Below are 22,352 nucleotides of genomic sequence, written 5' to 3'. Positions count from 1 at the left end.
ATGGTGAATTTGTGGAATAATGATAGGTTTAAGGTGAACGGGGTCTACTTTCAAATTACTGAGGATGTGGTTGCTGAAGTCACGGGGATTCCGATGGAGGGGCATAAATTCTTCAGAGAAAAGAAGATGTCTTCTAATGCAATCAAGGATTTTGTGAAAAATACTGAAGAGCTAAACAAGCTGGGCAAGAAAGAGACATTTTTTGTAACGGATACTATAAAGAAGCTCTGGAGGTATGTTCTCTACGCTGTCATTGAATATATAACTGTAGACCCCAGGTTTGATAGGGTTAGGACTGTAGAATCCAGGGAGACAAATTTTGGATTCTGTCCAGATGGTGCACGAAGTCATCCACTCTCTTGAGGCATCCAAACGGGAAGGTATGTTTCTCAAACTGGATCTTTCTAAAGCTTATGACAGGGTGGATTGGTCTCTCCTTGCGAAGGTCCTCTCAACTTTTGGCTTTGACAGTAAAGTTTGAAAAATTATCTCTCAATTGGTGTCCACCTCCTCCTTGGCTGTTCTGGTTAATGGAGTCCCTTCTAAGTTTTTCAAACCTTCTAGAGGCCTCAGACAAGGAGACCCCCTTTCGCCCATTTTGTTCATCATTTTAGCTGAATGCTTAGGAAGGTTTATAGACTGTAGAAAGCATGAGGCTTGTATCAAAGGGATCCTTCCCTCCTCTAATTGCATTCCCTTCACTCATCAGCAATTTGTTGACGATACTATCTTGGGGGGGGGAAGCTTCTGTCAAAGAGGCCAGAGCCCTGAAGAAGATTCTTGATACTTACTCCAGTGGGACGGGTCAGCTGATTAATTGGAACAAAAGCTCACTCTTTTTCATCAATACCTCTGAGTTTAGACAAAGTAAAATTGCCAAGATTCTGGGTTGTGGGGTAGGCTCTTTCCCCTCTACCTATCTTGGTCTTCCCTTGGGATCCTCACCCCCGGAGTCTTTTTGGAATGATATTTTGGACAAATTCAACAGGAAGATGGCTGGTTGGAAAGGGGTCTCTCTTAGTCAAGCGAGGAAATGCCTCTTAGTCAAATCTTCTCTTCAAAATTTGCCAATCTACGCCCTGAGCCTCTTTGGAATTTCGCGGAAAATAGCTGAAAGAATGGAGAAAATCCAGAGAGACTTCCTCTGGAATGGTAATGAAGGGAAGAAAAGATATCCTCTTGTTGCTTGGGAGAAGGTTTGCCTCCCCATGAGGTACGGAGGTCTGGGCATTAGAAAGATCACTCACCTCAATAAGGCTCTCCTAGCTAAACAAATATGGCGGATCTTCAGTAGCACCGGTGAATGGAGGGACACCCTGGTAAACAAGTACCTTAGAAGACCCACTCTTCTTTTCACCCTTTTTAATGAAGATATCCCAAAAGGATCGAACATTTGGAATGCGATCATGAAAGCCAGGGACCTGGCTAAGGCCAGGATATCATGGAAATTGGGAAATGGGAAGGATATCCAGTTCTGGTCGGATAGATGGCTTTCCCAAGATCCACTTATCAATAACCCTATTTTTGAGAGATGGATGCAAGCTTGTACTGATCAAATTGGGTCCAAAGTTTGTGATTATTGGAATGGCCAGGAATGGAGTGACCTATCCCTCATCTCTGAGGACTTGAATCCTATAATGCTTATGCTTAATTCCATGATTCCTATCAATTTGGGGGATGAGCTGGTCTGGAGGGATAATCCCAATGGAAGATACTCTGTTGCCTCAGGCTATAATTCCCTTTGGAGCTTAAAAGAGAAGGCCCCTTGGGCGGAGGCTTGGATTCCGGGTCTCACTCCAAAGATCAACATTTTTTACTGGTTGGCTCTTCAGAACAAAATCCTTACTCATGACAATCTCATGAAGCAAGGACATGTTATGCCCAGTAGATGTCCCTTGTGTAAGAATCAGGCTGAGACCGGAAATCAAATTTTCATCTTATGTGACTATGCCAGGGAGGTGTGGAATGTCATCACACATGATAATGAAACCCTCTAGTGCAAACCGGATAATCTCATGGATTTTTTCCATCAGTGGAAAGGTCTTTGTAAGATTGCTGGTCGGCAGGATCACTCGGACTGGATTTTACCCCATTTTTGCTGGGGAATCTGGAAGGAAAGGAATAATAGAATATTTAGAGATAGAGAGGAGCTGGCTATAATCCTTGGCAGGAAGGTCTCGAAGAATATAAAGGAAAATCTCCAAGTGCTGAAGGAGGAAGAAGAAGAAGAAGGGGACAGAAAGATAGCTAAAGAAAAAGACAGGAACCTCAAAAGGCAGGATGCTAGCTGGCTTCTCCCCCCAGATGGTTGGTCAAAAGCCAACTTTGATGGGGCCTCCAAGGGTAACCCAGGCCCTTCAGGCTGCGGTGGAATCATAAGAAATAGCTATGGGGAGGGAATAGCTGCCTTTGCTTCCCCGCTGGGAATCCAGACTATTCATCTGGCTGAAGCAAGAGCTGTGAGTAAGGTGGTCAAGTTGGCTTTTGAAGCCGAGATTACTAAACTCTGGCTTGAGCGGGACTCCAAAAACATTATTAATACCATTAATGGTATTTCCCCTCCCTCGTTGATGATTGCAAACATAATTGCTGAGACTTGCACCACTCTCACAAAGTTCGATAAGGTCCACGTCACTCATGTTTACAGAGAGGCAAACCCAGTCGCTGATTGGTTTGCTAATAAAGGGGTTAACGCCACCAATAATCTGTCCTGGCATGCCAAAAAAGATTTTTTGGCGGAGGCAAAGTTGCTCATTGACCAAGATAATATCTTGGGAAGGACGGCTCAAATCTAATGCAATTATGGATAATAAAGATTGCTTATTAAATGGTAAGTGCCATTATTGGCATCGTGATTTGCACCAGCAAAAGGGGTTCCCTCTGACATTTCGACACGTTCGAAAGGACGATACCATTATTTTCAGAAAGGGGTTTACTCATGGGTATCATAAAAGAAACATCACCATTTTTTTGAATGCAAATAACTTGCACAGATCAGAGTTCATGAGAATTGTGGAAGTTGATCAGGTAAACATGACGAGTGAGAGGAGCAGAAAGGAGCCGGTGGGGGAAGTTCAGAAGTGGAAGAACAAGGCAAAAGTTTGGAGAGAGCTGGAAAAGGGTGGGGTTACTAATTTCTTCGAGAAACTTCATGGCTTGGATCCTGAGATCACTAACAACATGGTGAATTCATGGAATAATGGTAAGGTTAAGGTGAACGGGGTCTACTTTCAAATTACTGAGGATGTGGTTGCTGAAGTCACGGGGATTCCGATAGAGGGGCATAAATTCTTCAAAGACAAGAAGATGTCTTCTAATGCTATCAAGGATTTTGTGAAAAACACTGAAGAGCTGAACAAGCTGGGCAAGAAAGAGACATTTTTTGTAACGAATACTATAAAGAAGCTTTGGAGGTATGTTCTCTACGCTGTCATTGAATATATAAGCCTAGATCCCAGGTTTGATAGGGTTAGGACTCACCATTTTGTGATTTTGAATCATTTTCGGCATGGTAGTAAGATCTCCTTCCCGTATTATCTTTTTAACTTGATGAACAAGGCCATTTCTAGTTTTAAAAAGAAAGCTACTGTCAATCCGGCACTGCATGAGGGTCTTCTGCTTCTGATTCATGAGCATTTCCACGCTCAAACCATTAGCAAAAACCCTACCCAGGGGGTGGATGTTGACAAGAGCAGCTCCAATTTTTCCTCAGATTCTGACGATGTTGAGAGCATCAGCTCTGATGAGGTTTTTGAGCATTCGGGTAAGAAGACTAAAAGCCATAAGAAGGATTACCCCTCTATCAAATTACCCAGCAAAAAGAGCCCTAGAGGTCATACCCCAGCTAAAACTGGCTCTACTGAGGTGGAGGAAGAAATGGATACTGATGATTCTGACAAGGTTTCGAAGGAGGAGCTGGATGAGGAGAAACTGAGAAAAAGACAAAAGAGGGAGGGAGAGAGCATGGAGCACTCCAGTAGTTAGGGAAAGGATTCTCTACCCATTCCCCTCTCCCCTATACATCCTCAGCCTCCTTTGGATGAAAATGATAACTCTGGTCAGATTGAGGGGGAAGTGCAAGTTAATAATAGAAGGAAGGCTTGGAAGAACTTTAATGTGAGAACGGCCACTATGGGAATCTACAGAGAGGCAATGAACCCCCAACTCCTGGTGGACGACCTCTAGAAGCCTAGACTCAATGAGCTAATTGACCCGGCTATGGTGGCTATTTCTGATAATGCAAGAGAAATGGGCATGAATCTGTTGAACAATGCCCGCAATAGCATGATCAAAAACTTCAGATCAATTAAATGGCTTTTCCATGAGCTTGAGGATGTCAGAGATAGGGTTTTCCAAATGGAAAAAATCAAGAGCAAGACAGGTGCAGAAAGCCAAGGCGACCGGAACAGCTGGGAGACTCTGATGGAGAGGAGAGTAAAAAATATTGAGAACTACAATCACTACCTGGCAAGCCAAATGATCTCCCTCCTCACTTCGATCAATGAAAACATCCTCTCTCTCTTGGAAAATCTCAAAGACAGGAACCAAATGGAGGAAGATGATAAACAGAACAGAGACAAAGATAGGCTGGATGTGGATAAAGCCAAGGACAGCACTATGGAGCAGGATTTGATGAACGCCCAGGATCATAAGGAAGAAGAGCAACAAGAGTGTGCCGAAGCTGCCCAGACCATGCTCGAGATGGAGAAGTAGTTTGCTAGGTTGGGTCTCTATCCTTTGGTTTTTGTTTCTCCTGGCTTTGGCTTTTTGTCTGGTCTCTATTTTTCTGGTTGGTTCTCTGGCCTTTTTTGTGGGCAGTTGTTTCGGGCTGGGCCTTTGAGCTTATTTTCAGTTGTAAGGATTATGTTTTGGCTGGGCATTTTTTCACTTATTTTCAGCCTACCTTGTTGTTAAACTTATGGGTTTCAGGACCCCTTAAAACCTGTTTACCTTATCAAAAACGTGTATTCTAATTTTCCAAATAATTACAGAAATTCTATGACATTTCCTTCTTGTTCATTTACTATCATGAGTGTTACCAACACATCCCTTAGTATTGGTTAAGCACAAGGAAAACTCCATGACAACATTCCTAACTTTAAGCTTGAACTATGACAACCATTGATATTTCTAGCTCATACTTTGTACTTTACTCATTATGGATCTAAGGTCAATATTTAGTCCTAGTAATATGTGACAAAAAAACTGAGTCCCATTAGGTCAAAATCCAATTCCATCTCATCCAATTATCATCGTAACCAATTTCTACATTATGCTTAATCCACATCAATACCTATCAAGAACACCCTGATTTGGTGTTTTATTACTAAATAGTTTAAATCTACAACAAAGATTTTAAGGGAAGTTGGGAAGTTTTGACAAGTCTTATTTCTAAAATACAAGCCTAGTATTATTCACCATAGATAAATGCAATTATTTTGGTATTTTTGGTGGCTACTCTAACATAATGTTAGTGTTTGAGATGTATGTGTGGAATGTGGCCTCTATTTAACACACACACTTTTACATGGTCTTTATATGCGAATTCATCCTAGAATGAACATAAGATTGTTCACCCAAGAGGAGTCTTGCAAGATGACTTGTTGCCTTCTATCTATGTGGATTTTACCTAGTTATGCTCTCATATTTGAGGTACAGGTAATCAAACCATTCTAGAACAAATTTTTTAAAGATGATTAATCTATATGAATGTGCAAGTAGTCTAAATGAATTATGCAATTATTCTAAGAACTTGTGAAACAAACTAGATTAAATGTATGCAATATTAAAACTAAATGACATTAATCTAGGAAATGAAAGTATGAAAATGTAATGAGCTTAGATGAGTATGTAATTTAGTAGTGATTTGATAGCAATAAATTCCAACTTTTGTAATGAGGATTTATGAGTCCCTTAAATAGAATCTAGGAATGAATCAATGATCAAGATCAACTTTGATGAATGGTTAGGATTAGATAGAAGATTCTGTTGAAATGGAAACTTCCTTGTGCAGTGAAGTGGACTATTTCTGATCTAAGTGTGATAAGTAGTTAACTGAACTTGTCATAAGTGTGAGAGCAAGTTAACTAGATTGATTCTAATTTTGAGAAGTAGTTCACACAGAGTTTCCATTTAGAACTAAAGAGAATATTTTAAAGATGTTATTTAATTTAATAAAGTGAGACATGATCTCATAAATGCATTTTCTATTTAATTTAATAATCATATTCAATTGATTAAAATAATCATAATTATTAAATTATATAAATTTAATCCCTTAGTATATTAGCCTTAGGTGATAATTTAATTTGATTAAACTATAAATACTTCAAATTAAATTAAATCTTAATCAATAGGTTTAATGCAACTAATATGAAACAATACTTTAGGAATTAAATATAGAGTATGATGAATGCAGATTGAGGTTTTCTACATTTGACAATTAAGTCAAGCAGCGAGTAGTAGAATAAGAATTGCCTAATGAGATAGGACTTAGGATTGATAGAACAAAATTGGTGATCATGGCAATGAGCCAATTTTGGAGTATTACATTTTGCCCCTCTTTGAATGAATGTGTGAGCAGCACATTCAATTCAAAGAAAATCAAAAAGTGTGATGCACAAATTAGGAAATAAGATTAGTTCTGAGGATGATGTTACAGAGACCAATTGATAAGCTTTTAAGGACCATCCCCAAAATGGAGTTTGATCCCAAGGAATCCGAGTAGAAAACCTAGATACTTGAATTGATAAGCATTTAAAAGATTATCTCTAGAATGGAGCTTAACCTTTAAGGATCTAGATAGAACATCTAAATACCTGAGATTGATAGCATTTAAAAGATTATCTCTAGAATAGAGCTCAACCTTTAAGGATCTAGATAGAACACCTAGATACTTGAAATTGATAACGTTTAAAAGATTATCTCAAGAACAAAGATTAATCTTTAAAGATCTAGATAGAACACTTAGATACTTGAAAGTGATAGCAGATACCTAGATCAATTTATGAGTCATAGAATCATATGTAGAACAAGGCTTGATCCTCAAAAGTTGAGGTTTAAATTGTCCCAATACCCGTAATCAACTGATGAAAAGTTGAAATAGATGACAAAGATGTCAGAAAAACCAAAAAAAGATGCCCCTAGTGATGAGATGCCCTAAGCAATAAGGATTCAATGATGTAATTATCCTACCCCCTCAGGAGCGAAATCAAAAGATGACACACCAGAAATATGATGTAAAGCAATATGTTGAGAGATACAGAACAAATCAAAGATTGAGAAAAATGTAGAAGAGATCAAAATGATTAGAAGAAAATTTAGAGTTGATTTGAAGTGATTTGGAGGTCCAAAAGACCAAGTTTGACCAAAAGTTGACTAGATTTGATCACAGTTGACTTGAATTGAATTTTTCCAAAAGAAATTTTGGAAGTTTGAAGAATTTTGGGTTGAAAAGATTCCAATAATCAAAAAGTATCATAAAAATTTAGACTGCACAAGCATTCAATTGCATCAGCTCCAAAATTTTAAAATGCATTTTTGGGTTGCTTAGGTGTGTTAGATTTCAAATTCGATCTCAACAATAGATTCAGAATTGTCAAATTAGCTAGGAGGTGATTTTCATGCAAACTAGAGCACTTTGCACATTAGGTCAAACCCTATATAAGGGCCCAATGGGTCATTTTTAATTCATTTTCACCTTTTATCTTTAGTGAATAGGAGCTCTAAGAGGAAGATGGTAGTGACTGTGAGATATCACCATTTCGAGTGTTGCCAATGACACAGTTGGCTAATAGACTATGGACCACTAATGAGTGATAGATAACCATCCTTAGTACTTTCATTTTCACACATTTTGAGGTAATTTATTGCATTTTTAGCATATTTTTAAGAAGTCCAAATCGATCTTCATGCAAGACTATCCTTTCTCACACGAAGGCAATCTCTTCTTGGGTGAAGATTTGCCAACCCTACATATATTCACGCACATTAGTGGGGGTTCTTGTGTGGGAGATACCCATTTCTTGTGTGGAGAACATAAGAATTTTGCATATGTAGTTGGCACCTTTCATGCGAGACTGTCTCTCTTCACACGAAAACTTGTTTGTTCACGCGAGAGAGTCTCTCTTAGTGCAAGGTTTTGATCACTCATGTGGACTCGCATTTCTTCACACAAGGACTTGTTTTCTCATGCAAAGATGCATAATCTCATGTGAAGAAATGAATTCTCATGCAAGGAAATGAATCTTCATGAGAAGATCCATGACATCAGATTGTTGAAATTTTGCATTTTTTTACATTTTAGCATGAATTTCACATTCGTTTCTTCATTGTTCTAATTTGTTGATTGAGTACTAGCTATTTTCTTGTCATTGTTGTTGTTCATGTGTGCAGGATTTATTTGATGATGTCACATTCAAATTCTGTTATCCACTGTATGGGGCTTTGTTGTAGAGTCTAGATGTGACCAACATGGCTCATATTGATAGATTGGGTCTCACTTCTCTTTGTCGGATCCCAGCATTGCTAGTGAATCATGACCTACTAACTACCTTGATGGAGCATTTCCATTTAGAAACGAACACCTTCCACCTTCCTCAGGGAGAGATGATTGTGACTCCTAAGGATATATATACAGGATTCTATGCATACCATTCCATGGATTGAGGGTATCTTATGACATAGTGCATCGAGCAGGTATAGAGGCCTTATGTGCCACTTTTTAGAGGGAGCTAGCTATTGGACGAGCCATTACCTAGGATGAGCTCATCCACACCTATGGGTAGACACACAAATTTGCCATGGTTTCGGCCATATTCATCAGCTATTTCTTGTTACTTGACAAAGGGTAGCAATAATTAGAGTGTGGATGGGGGATTATGCTTCAGAGGATGTTGGATTCTACAAAGAGATTTAGATGGGGTCAATGCATGCTTGCCCATATGTTTTACGAGATGCATGAGATTATATACCATGAGTGGAAGAGTATGGCTACTGGTGTGTATCTTCTATAGCTCTAGGCATGGGAGCATTTGCCAGTCACATGACCCATTTTTGAGGGTAACCAGGAGCCTACGTAGCCATATATTTATAGATATAGAGGGAAAATTACCCAAGTAGGCCTCGATAAGATAGAGCACTAGTTGGCCCATCTTGATGACCTAGTCTCCATCATATTTTGGCCCAAGAGAGAGATAGAGGATTAGGATGATACTCCTAGGGAGATGGGATGGATGTTTTGTTCACAACCACTGATGAAAAGGAAAATGTAGATTATTGAGTTGTTCACCATTAGTAGGGTATGGAGACACTATGGGAGGCAACAAGATATATCCCAAGAGTTTTGTGCCTACGCATGAGTCATGAAGGATCTAACATGGGGATGGTCAGTAAGGCTAGATACAAGATAGTCTATGATAGATGTGCACAACCTAGTTGTGATATAGTGAGACTACCATCCAGAGGTAGTAGATGCAAGGGTGATGGCAGCATATTAGGTGTATCTTATTAGTCACCCCTTCCTATAGCTCACAGATCCCTTATGGGGAGTAGCACCAGCCCCACAAGAAGCACCAGCACAATAGTGGCAAGCACCACAAGGCCCACTACTAGAGGTATGACAGAGAGATAGGTAGGTACAAATCCCTACATGGTAGATGGGATCAAATCTAGGGGCTCAAGGTAGTGGAAAAGGGTAGAGATGGTGACAGAAGCCAAGTGTAGAGGAGTAAGCACCCAAAGAGTAGGCACCTGAGATGCTTGATGAGGAGATGCAGGAGCAACTTGTCACAAGATCCTAGGATGTGTTTTAATGATAAAGGGAGCAGATCCGACAGGCTTCCTGGTAGATCAAAGAGCTATAGATCATGGTAGTAGTGAGGGATGCATGATTAGTTGAGTGGGATTAGCAGAGCCTAAGACTATAGGGGTAGGTACAGGTAGTCGAGTAGAGGGCAGAGATGTTGCAGGCTAAGGTTAGATTATAGATGGCCTAAGGAGCTTATTAAATCTTAGTGTACTTTGCAGTTGTGCCTGATGACTCTCGATAGGTGCTACAATTTTCCTAGTATGCTTAATATTTTGGGGTTGCACATCCTCCTATGAAACTAGATATTCCACCTCCTCCCCCTCCTTCAGCTTTTAGGGGTGATGGTGCAGGTCATAGCTAGCTATTGATTTCTTTTATCTCTAATTTTGATTCTGGCTATGTATTGATTGGTGTGCCAACACCATTTTGTATCATTTTTTTCTGATAACACTTAAGTAGTGCTCATTTTTTGTACTGACACACATTTTTGATATACATATATATATGAGAGATTTTGAGCCAAGTATCCATGTGTACATGTCATTGTCAGTGTTTGTCCTTTACTTTGATATACTTGAGATGTTTATGTGATTATTATGATATGCATGTGTTATGTTATAAATATATGTTTGATTTGGTATGATGTGATTATTTAGTTTAGATGATATGAGAATATGGATGCAATGCATATGGAAATGAATGGACATCTCATGTAGTGTTGCATATTTTTGCTTGATAGTAATAGGTACCCTCTCGAGGAGTGTACAAATATGAACCAAAGAACCAAATGCTTGTGCAGCCATGGAGAATCCTAATACATTTGTAGAGATCCATAGTCCCCCATCATGAATGATGAAACAAAGTTGCAATTGAATCATGTGCTTATGCAAATGAAGTATGCAATTTAAGACTATGTTAAGTGCAACCCTAGGTCTAATTACCAAGCCTCGACCATTTATCATCACTGAGCATAGGATGAAATCCCATATGTCACATAATTCCCACTAACATTGCAATCATTTGAATGTGAATAGGACATATGTTGTAAGTTTTTCAAGATTAAATGTAAGCATTCGAGGCACAAGAAGCCAGAATGACCAAAAAATTTGTCCCTTTTATTGTAGCAAGTTAACATAAGCATCAAAACATAAACATTAGGATGACCAGAACATTGTTTGCATGGTAGACACACCAAACACATGAGAGATCCATCTTATGCTAAGTACTTAGTAAGTATTTTGTCTGCAATGAGCCTTGTGTTTGTAACCTAAGATAGAAGTGTGCTAGATATACTCGCAGTAGCCTCTCATTTATTTAGTAGGATGAGTATCAGGATGTACTATAGCATGAAGAGTTCACTTTAACAAACAACGAGAAGAACCAACATTATTGACATAGTCATATAAAAGGAGTTGAGATACACCTGACCATTCAATATGAGATGGAGGCTCTTATAGTGGACACCCCTCTTATAAGAATTTGTCACCTAATTGGAACTAAACCACAAACAGAAAGCAAAGAAAAGATCATGCCCCCAGTCATTACTTCTCTAGACAAAAATGACATCATTGATTTTCTTGAGGGAACATGATAAAGTAAAAACAACTAAAACAAAGAAAAAAATGCTTAACATATCCAAACAAGTATGTCATTTTGAGTTCATTTTTGGGATTGATTTCAAGTGTCAATGTCCAAAACATGAATGAAAGAAATCTCCTTAGTAGGGTGACAACAGTAGGCAAACACAGTTAGAATGACTAGTGACTAAGGTCAAAGAGGAATCTTTGAGGTGAAGAACCTAAGAGGACTAAGTGATAGTAGATAGACATAGCCAGGATGATTGGTGACTGATGCAAGAGAGATCTTCCATAAAGGAATTTTCAAACATGACCTGAGCAATAGTAGGCAAAAAAAGTTGAAAGAACTGGTGACTATTGCAGAAGAGATTCGATGAGGCAAATCTTGACAAAGGGTGAGACTGGTGAAAATAGGCAGACACATTATCACAAAAGAGATTCTATGAGGAGAATCTTGAAAAGAGTGACACTAGTGATAGTAGGCAGACACATCCAAAATGATTGGTGACTATTACACAAGAGATTCTATGAGGATAATCTCAAAAAGAGTGACACTAAAAGGGGATGCCCCTGAGCTATGACAAAACTCAATCCATGGATACATGAGCAAAAGGAAGGGAAAGCAAATAAAGAAACTATACAAATAGCTAGAAGATGTGCTAGACGATGGAGCATTAGGAACAAGATGTGCCTGTTTTCCAGGTTTTCACCTTCTTGGTAGAGCTTTCATTTATTTTTAGCTACCATGATGCCTATTTCCAGGTTTTCACCAATGGCACTTTTTTTTTTTCAAATTTTTTTGTATTTTTTTTTTTTGATTTTTTTTTTTTTTTTGTATTTTTTGGATTTTTCAAAAAAATAAAATTTGGTGTTACCAAGGTGCCTATTTCTAGGTTTTCACCAAGGTAACAATTATTTTAGGACTTTTTTTGATTTTTATGATTTTTTCTCAAGACATATAAATATGTACAAAGAGCTACTGATATCAGAACAACTATAAAATCGCTTCAGGTGGAGAGTGTTGATAGGTTCCTTGAGCACTTATCCTTTAATTGTGGAAAGCTGGTAGGTGTTGAATCCATATACTACACTAATGATGTAAGGATCGAGCCAGTTTCTTTCAAACTTCCCTTTTTGGACTCATTGTTGTTGATTCTTAGGGTTCTCTCTTAGAATGAGATCACCCAGCTAGAAGTCAAATGGCCTGACCTTCCGATTGTAGCTTCTTGACATTCATTGTTGAAAGGCTTGCAAATGATCACATGCCACTTGTTGACATTCATCTAGTAACACTAGCTCTTGAAGCTAAGCTATCATGTAATCATCATCAGTAATAAGGCCTTTCATAGAGATTCTCAAGGTAGGAACCTCAACCTCTATTGGAAGCACAAAATCCACTCCATACACCAAAGAAAATGGAGTCATACTCATTGGAGTCTTGATGCTTATCCTATATGCCCACAAGGCTAGATTAATTTGGAGATGCCAATCTCTCACAAATTTGTTAATTGTGTGATCAAGGATTTTGAGAATCACCTTATTGGATGGCTCAGCCTGACCATTACCCTGGGGGTAATAGATGGAAGACCAATGTTGTGTGATTTTGAATTTCTTTCATAATTCCTTGAGGTCTTTGTTCTTGAATTTTCCTCCATTGTCAGTAATGATTATAGACGGTACACTATATCTACAGATCATGTAGTTTGTGATAAAAAGAGCTATAGTTTTGTCATTGGTGACTGTGATATGTACTACCTCTACCCACTTCATGAAGTAATTTGTAGCTATGATAAGGAACTTATGTCCATTAGAAGAGGTTGGGTGAATCTAACCCACCAAGCCAAAGGCCCATTGTTGAAAAGGCCATGTTGTAGTAGAGGGAATTAGCTCTCTGGCTGGAGTGTGAATTAGATTCCCATGAAGCTGACACTACTTATAGGATCTAGTATAGTTGATAGCTTCTTGCTCCATTTTAAGCCAATAGTAACTAGCTCTAAGGAGTTTGCGAGCTAGTGTCAGGTCATTTGAGTGCGGTTTGTAAATGTCCTCATGAATGTCAATTAGTGCACATTTGGACTCTTTGGATTCTAAGAACCTAAGGAGTGTTTCATCGGGACCTCTCCTATAAAGATCATCAGCAATAATGACATACTGTGAAGCATTAAATATTAGATAGCGTTTCTCATTTTGGGTTAGACCTTCCAGACCAGTTTGATTGTGGAGATAGGAATAGATGTGATGGTAATAGGATGAATCTTTTCCTTCAATAGAATAGATCATACTAGAATCAAGGGTGTCATAGGCTGGGTAGTGTAACACTTCCACCAAGAACTCATGTCAGAGATCATTTTCAAGCATCTATAGTAGGGAGGCAAAAGTAGCCATGTCATCAACCACTTTATTATCTGCTCATGGAGCTTGTTGGAAGGTAATGTGTGCAAAATACTTCTTCAAGTCATCAACCATGTTCTTGTATAGAATTAGTTTATCATCCTTTTTTTGGTACACATCATTAAACTAATTGATGACAAGCTGAAAGTCACCAAAGATGTCTAACTGATCCACTCTCCATTCAGCTACAATTTTCATGCCATTGATCAAAGCCTTGTATTCAAAAATGTTATTTCTACAAGGAAATAGAATCTTGTACACTTTGGGCAATGAATATCTCTGTGGTGTTATGAAGAGTAATCCAGTACCAGATCCTTGTTGTGTGAAGGACCCATCAAAGAACATGACCCATGTTTGGTGTGTGAGTGTCAGGATTGACTCATCAAGGAAATCATTATTCATTGGTAGGATACTCTAGATAGGTGCATCAGCCAGCTGATCTACAATTGCATGTCCTTTGATAGATTTTCATTCAACATATTGGATGTCAAACTTACTGAGTATCATAACCCACTTAGCAAAGCTTCTTGTGAGAGCTACCTTTCTAAGAAAGTATTTTAGTGGATCTATTTTAGCCACAAGCCACATAGAGTGGGCAAGCATGTAGTGTCTCAACTTCTAGGAAGCAAAGACAACAACCAAGCAATCTTTCTCAATGATATTGTAGTTCCTCTCATAAGAGATCCATGTGCGACTAAAGTAGTAAATAGCTCTCTCTTTGTTGTCATTGTCTTCCTAAGCTAATAAGATTCCCAAAGATGTTTCAGTTGCTGAAATATACAAAAGCAAAGGCTTCCCATGGATAGGAGGCATCAGGATTGGCGAATTGACAAGATATTGTTTGATCTATGTTAAGCTTTCCTCACAATCTTGGCTCCAATTGAATTTCACACCCTTATGTAAAGTCTTTGTGAAGGGTTGTGATCTATTCACCAATTGTGAGATAAACTTGTGAATAGATTGGAGCCTACCTTGTAGACCTCTCATTTGACTAATTTTTTGAGGTGGTGGCATATCCATTATTGCTTGTACTTTCTCTAGATCCATCTTAATTCCTTTTGTAGAGATGATGTATCCCAACAACTTTCTTGATGTGACACCAAATGCACATTTCTTAGGATTGAGCTGCAAGTTGAATTTTTCCATGCTATCTAGGATGGGTCCTAAATCTTGTAGATGGGTATTTCATTCGGCAGTTTTGCCCAAGGTATCATCCACATAGTCCTCCATGGTCTTATGCATCATGTCATGGAAAATTGTAGTTATTGCTCATTGATAGGTTGCACCAAAATTTTTCAAGCCAAATGGCATTACATTCCAGCAAAAGGTTCCTTATGCACATGTGAAAGAAATTTTGTCCTAGTCTTATGGCACAATTTTTATCTTATTGGAACCAAAAAACCCATCCATAAGTGAGTACATCTCATAGCCAATCATCATGTCCACTATCATATCAATATTAGGAAGCAAAAAATTGTCCTTAGGACATACCAAGTTGAGATCACGAAAGTTAGTGCAAACCTTGATAGATTTATCATGCTTAGAGATTGGAGCAATATTGGATATCCATTCGGAATAATCAATTACATGAATGAAACCAACTTTTAGAAGCTTCTCCAGTTCTACTTTGACAAACAAGGCGACATAAGGAAGCATTTTTTGAAGTTTCTATTTAACTAGTTTGATGTCTAGTGCTATGAAAAAGTGATGCATGATAAGATCAAGATCTAGTCCTGGCATGTCAAAGTATGTCCAAGCAAAATTTATCTTCTTTTCTCTGAAAAAGGCAATGAACTCTTCATTTTCTTTAGGTGACAATGACTGTGCCAGATGTATCATATGAGGATGTTCTTCTGTACCCAGGTTAATTGGCTATGTTGGCTCTATCAATACTGATGATCTCTCTTAAAAGCGACTTGAAAGTGCATCAAATATCTCATCTACAGGCACCTTAGAGAGGTTTTCACCCTTGGATACATCTTTTGTTTTTACTTTTTTGGGTTTCAATACTGCCACGATGTGATTTTCACCATTAGACCTTTTGCATTTTTTCTTTTTAATTTTATGACTAATATATTTAATGTCAACTTGAGTCATGTTGATGCTCCATTCATTGGTGGAATATGTTACAAGTTTGATAGTGTTTAGGTAGTAGGCAAGAGAATAGTCATTCTAGAACATGGAGACTTTACTAGATGCATCAGGGTTCTAGTCTATAAGCTTAAGATGTGTGAGTGAAAGAGTGGTGGCTAGTTCAATTACATTCACAATATAGTCATTAATTGCTTGGACCAGCAATTTGAGACCTATGGAAATTTCATCCACAAATGTGTTTGAATGCCTCTAAGTACTAACATCAGCAATTCATGACTCTAGGACACTAGTTGGATCAGACCCATCTGACCTAACCCTAGACATTTCACCCACTTCAATTTGGTTTTCATAGACATGCACTTGGTCAATGTTTTTATTAGTAGTCACTTATGAAAGAGAGTCAAACTCATATTCCTTAGAATTAGTGCTACATGGTGAGAGACTATAGAACTCCCCAATAGTGATAGGGACATACTTGCCTTTATCATCTAGGGTCTTATACATATGCTCAATACATAATGACTGACTAGACTCTCCCTTTTCTAAATGATCTTTGGGTTGATCAGTATTGTCCTCAAAAGAATCACTAGTATCATCCACAATGGTAACACGTGGCACAAACTCATCTGGCTCAACAAAGAATTTAGTGAGATCATGAGGAATAGGATAAGAATAGGGATCCTCATCATCAGATTGTTCCTCTTGAGTGTCTGACTCAACTTGTGACTCATTTCCAAATGAACTCTTAGGTTTTGGTATGAATTTATTAGGTCCCAAATGGAAAGGAACCTTCTTAAATCCTAGGCTAGTTGTATCACTATTGCTTCAAGCTATTGTCTTGATAGGATCAATTAGGCCATTGTTATTGCACCCAAGAGGGCCAATTCCCTTGTAACCAAAATGCTTCATGAGCCTAAGACTAGGCCCATATTTCTCAGGAGTGATTTCTTGAGCTTGCTCTGTTAAGTCTACTAGAGTCTCTTCTCTATAAATCCATGCAACAATGGCTCTATTTTCACTTTCATCCTCTATGAGAATTGTAGCCTTCACAAAAGTACCATTATACTTGGTCTAAGGTGTTAGCATGAATGACTTCTTTGCCTCTGAGGGTCTCCCATAATGATGAGAAGACTCTGGAAGAGATATTAATGATAACACTAGTTCAATATGGTACTCTCCCATGACATTTTCTTTTAGTTTAAATGACTACTTGATTTGTTTCAGCTTATTGTCATGATAATTAGTGGATTCCTGGTTAGTAGGGATGAAAGTTTCAGTAGCTTTAAGCATATTGTAGGTATAGCTTGTGGAGGTAGGAATAGTAACTTTGAAGCCATGAAATAGAAATTTAATGCATTAGTGATATGTGGATGGTACAATGCACATCTTATGTATCCATGGCCATCCTAACAAAATGTTTTAAGCCAAGGGAATGTCGAGCACCTGATAAGCGACATCCCTTTCTACAGGATCAATGTGAATGGGTAAAACCACAAGACCTAGAGACTTTTGTTCCACTTTGTCATACACTTTCATGGTGATCTTGTATAGAGGACCAATAGAGTCCTCGAAACAATTCAATTGTCTAAATAAAGTAGCAAAGATAATTTTTAAGCCAACACCGTTATTGATGAGTACCCGATGAACACGTGTGATAGATCATAACCTCGATGTGTAGAGGTTGATTGTGTGGATGACTCCATGAGTTATCATGCTCCTTAGACAAGGTCATAAGATAAGGTGAGGTAGGTGACCTACCATGGAATTAAATTTCTCAAGATCAAGATCTTGAGGAACATTTTCCTCAGTCAGGACTCTGTCCAAAATCTACCTGTGAGTAGGCAAGATTTTAAGCAGCTCAAAGATTAATATCTGAGCACTAGTTTTTTTTAGTTGATCAAGAACACTATAATTTATTTCCACTTAGTTTGTTGTGAGTTTTACACCTTTTCTAGATAGACCAACAAGGGCTTTGTCTTTATGTTGTTCAGGATTGGGAGTAGAAGGCACAGGGCCTTTAAGCACCAACTTGGTACAAGAGTGATTAACAACAATAGCATAGTGTTGCAAAGGTGGTTTATCCATTGTGTTGGAAGTAGGGACCCTCAAGAAAAATAGTATCTTGGGTTTGTCATTATCTTGTTTGCCCTTAATGGTAATGACATCATAGTATTCAAAATCCATAGATTCAACCATGTTAATCACATTATCATCATTGGAATATGTATAGTTGACCTTGTTGTTGGGCTTTGATTTTGAAGTCTCTCCTTTTTCATAAGTTGAAAAGGCTCTTTGAACACCTTGTGATCTAAGTTCTTGTTATGTCCATCTACAACAAGTTCACTAGCATCAATCATGTTTGGGACTTTATGGCACAAGTTTATGTAGTTGCTAGTTTTGTGTCCCTTATTCTGCTGATACTAATAGAATGAGGTTTCATTCCACCATGGTGGACATGGTTGTGGATCATAGGGACAAGGGTTGTCTATCGATGAAATAAACTTGTGTTGTAGCAATGTTTTGTAAACCATATCCAAAGGTTCACCCAAGGGTGTATACTCTCTCGTACGGTGTGTGGCCCATGAGTTTCTTTGTTTGTTCTTGGATGTCTTGTTGTTAGGAGGAGGCTTCTTAGCATTTTTGGATACATTAAGACCATCTATGAGATTAAATGATGCCTTAGCAGGTTTGGGAGTGACATTGTCAACAACTCCATCATGTACAATTTCTCAGTTCTTGTTGACATATTTGGTTTTATCCCTGTTGGAGGTGGAATCTTGCTTTGTGTCTTTCTGAAGAGTGAGTTCACCTTTCTTGACCATAAATTCCTTGATGTGGATAGCCTATGTGATCATGTCTTCAAATGTACATGAAACTTGAAGTTGGACTCTATATCCAAAATCAAGTAGGAGATTATCAGTAAAGATGTCAAGATTTTCCATTTCTGGACTTTTGCATGAATACTTGGTGTAAAGTTGTCTCCACAATTAGAGGAATGTGAGAAAAGGTTCTCCAACTTTCTGATTAAGGTTGCATAGGTCTCAAATGTTGACAGGGTGTTGAATGTTATGAGAATATTGCTAGACAAATAAATTGGCAATTTCATCAAACATCTTGATACCGAGAGGCAAGTGTGAGAACCACTCCAAAGCCTAACCACCTAGGCTCCAAGGGAATAAATGCATGAGGTATGCCTAATCATGTATAAACTCCATAGCCAAGGTGCCAAATTCTTGTAAGTGATCTTAGGGATCAGTGGTGCCAAAGTACTTGTGGTACTTAAGTAGTTCTATGCCTCATGGGAAAGGAGGCATATTTATGCTCTTGTCAAATTGAAATGGACAAAGAGCATCTAATGTGTACATTTTTGCAAGTTTCTCTTTCTCATGCATCATCTGAGCTAGTTGGTCTTGCTTAATTTTTAGTTGTTTTTGGAGTTTGGAAGTCTCAATTTCTTCTTCAGGCATGATGATGGTTTCCACATTGAAATGAGAGGGCAGCTTAGCTCCCTCTTGGGAAAGTTTGAGAAAGTACTTTTATTTCTCTTCATTATGTAGTATTCCCATGACCTTTTGAAATTTTTTTGTCTCTTCAACATTTTTCTATGTGCTCAAGGAGTATTTCCACCTCTTCCTATTCCTCATTGATGTCATGGTCTTTCTCTTTCTCTTTGTCATTCCTAAGTGGTTCTTGATGTCTACTATGACTACTATAGTGCCTGCCCCTAGTTTTCTTTTTTGTTATCAATGCTGAACTCTGTTAGGCAAATTTTATGCTTATGATTAATAGTATTTTTTAGAGATTATTAGTATTGTTTCAGATTTAGTGTATTATATGATGATATTACTTGGTACTTTATATTTCATGTATGCATGATGATTACGACAGTGTTTGCAGTTACTAATGATGATTAGTTAGATGGATTATTATCATATGTTTTTTCTTATGGATACTTACCCCATACTACATGTGTTTGCTATGTGTGTTTTTTTTCACTTTGTATGGTATTTCTAATGTGGTTAAGGAAGGGAGTCGTAGTCACCTACTAGTTCGGATCTACACGATGCACTACTTCCTACCATTGCCTATTAAGCTTAGTACATGTTGTGTTTGTACATGCGTGGATTTTATGTAGGTTGAAGGTACCAAGTATTGACTTCTTTGAATTTCCAAAATGAGCATACCCTATCACATTATCTCAATGGTAAGAGAGGGGAGATAAATTCTCAAGTCCAAATCGTAAACCCTTAAGCCATTTTTCCTAATTGATGATTAGTGTAATGCCCCACCAAGGGATACAAAGAATTAACCTAGAATTTAACTAAGTTTGGTAGCATTTTTCTTTTAAAATATGAAAGTAAATACTACGTATAACTTGTACACAATAACAGAAGCAATAGCAATGTCCATCTAAAAGTAAACATAACTTACACAACTGGTTACATTCTTTAAGGATCCCTTAACGTTGAATTACATCTATATCAACTAACATTATTGAATCCATCTAATATCACCACATGAAATAATAATGATAAGTCCAATGTTTATACATTACATTTCAAATGCTCAATCATCCACTGTACATGCCACAAGGTATGATAAGCTCAAAAGAATATACATATGTGAAATATGGTACATCATCCTATTCTAATCCATGATACATCAAAGTAAAGATAATCGCATGTCATACATGATACACCATCATAGAAGACATATACATCCATCATAAAGATAAAACATAATAAACTTGTATGCACCTAAAAATGGTCGCCTAGACTATGGGCCCCCATTATTCAATTTATCAATTTATCAAATTTTCTGAATCAATGGTTTGTAATATTTTATTAAATCAATTCAAATCAATTTCCTTGATCAAATTCAATTTATTTCATTTCTAAGATTGATCATTTTATTCCAAGTCTTATTTAATTAAAAGAAAATTTTCTCTTTTAATTAAATAAAATAAAATCCCCATTTAATTAAAAGAAAACCTCTCTTTTAATTTAATTAAATATCTTCTATTTAATTAAAAAGAACTTGCTCCCTTTTAATTAAATAAAAATTCCACTTAAATATCTCTTTTGATGAAAAAAAGAAATAAAATAAATTCTTTTTATTTAATTTCTCTACACTTAAAAATGTGATCTAAGTGGGATTTATCTTTCCACTTTCTCCTCAACCACTCCTCTTTTCTAATTGGTGGAATCTTGTCTCACATGGATCACCACTTTCTTCTCAACCACTCCTCTTTTCTCATTGGTGGAATTTTGTCTCACATGGATCAAGCTCTATTATCCCATATTGGTTGTGAGAAGCCTCTCACCTCCATAATTTCCTTTATAAGGGAGAACCCTCTCCTCATGTTAGACACCCATGATTATGCTATCGTTATGCTGCAGGTTTGAAGACCAATTTTTTGAAGGAGTTTGAATACAAAAGCTTTCTGTGGATAACTTCTATTTATTTGTCTTTTTCTCTCTTGCACCCATCATGGGCTTTTAGCTTAGATCTTACATTTATAGATTAGATTTTGCTTTCATAGATTAGATCTTATTTTCATGCATATTTGAAGATCATGGAGACTAGCATTCTTGCTTTTCCTCTTTGAATCTCTCGTCTCATGGTGTACTTGCATGGGTACAAAAATAGGTCAAACTGAGGGCCTTCATTGCAAACCCTTGCACTCTATGAGTAGAGAGCTATGGATCGATTTGTGAGGGCCCATTCTTGAGTTTTCTCACATGTAATGATTCATAGAAGTGTGACAACATTTTAGCACACAAAACTAAGTGCACGGTTCCTCCCAACTGTTAATAGCATCATTAGACCATCGTGGGCCCTAGCCATCCCTCTGTGCATAACACTCCAAATCATCAAAGAGATCATTAGTATTAACATAGTAGGAATGTCACTCCTAATATATACTATATCATATTCAGAAAGTAATCTAACATGCAAATAAAAGCATAAGATAACATCATCTAGCATATGCTAATCATCAATGAAAGGATACATATCCACCATCATGAAGGACACATCAGCCACGATGTCTTAATGAATCTCAAATGATAAGAGTGGAAAAACACTACCACCCAACCGTGTGGTACCTAAGTGGTCTACTCCCACTATGCTGAGGACATAATCTCAAGTCCCAAAAAGGCTATCCAAAACACATAGCACAAATCTCCATAAGTCTAGGAATCCTTAAAGTATACTAACTCAAAGGTTCCAATCACAAAATTGACAACTAATTCCCAGAGGCACATAAAGACATGTGGAAACTTACTATGCAATCAAGAAAGTGTCATCGCATATATCATGTACAAGTTACCTTGGCAGTAAGCTAAAATCCGTAGGTCCATACTAATATTCATGCAGCCACTAGTATCCTCTCATACTGACGACACATATTATGGAATGCAAGGTTGCAACCATGCATTCTCTCTACTCCCATCCTAGTCTATACAAGCACTCAAGGCATG

Source organism: Cupressus sempervirens, chromosome 2 (genome assembly GCF_028749045.1).
Source record: "Cupressus sempervirens isolate cs-2001-9-10 chromosome 2, ASM2874904v1, whole genome shotgun sequence".
Lineage (NCBI taxonomy): Eukaryota > Viridiplantae > Streptophyta > Pinopsida > Cupressales > Cupressaceae > Cupressus > Cupressus sempervirens.
The sequence above is the reverse complement of the archived record's forward strand: the minus strand, read 5'-3'. Positions refer to the sequence as shown.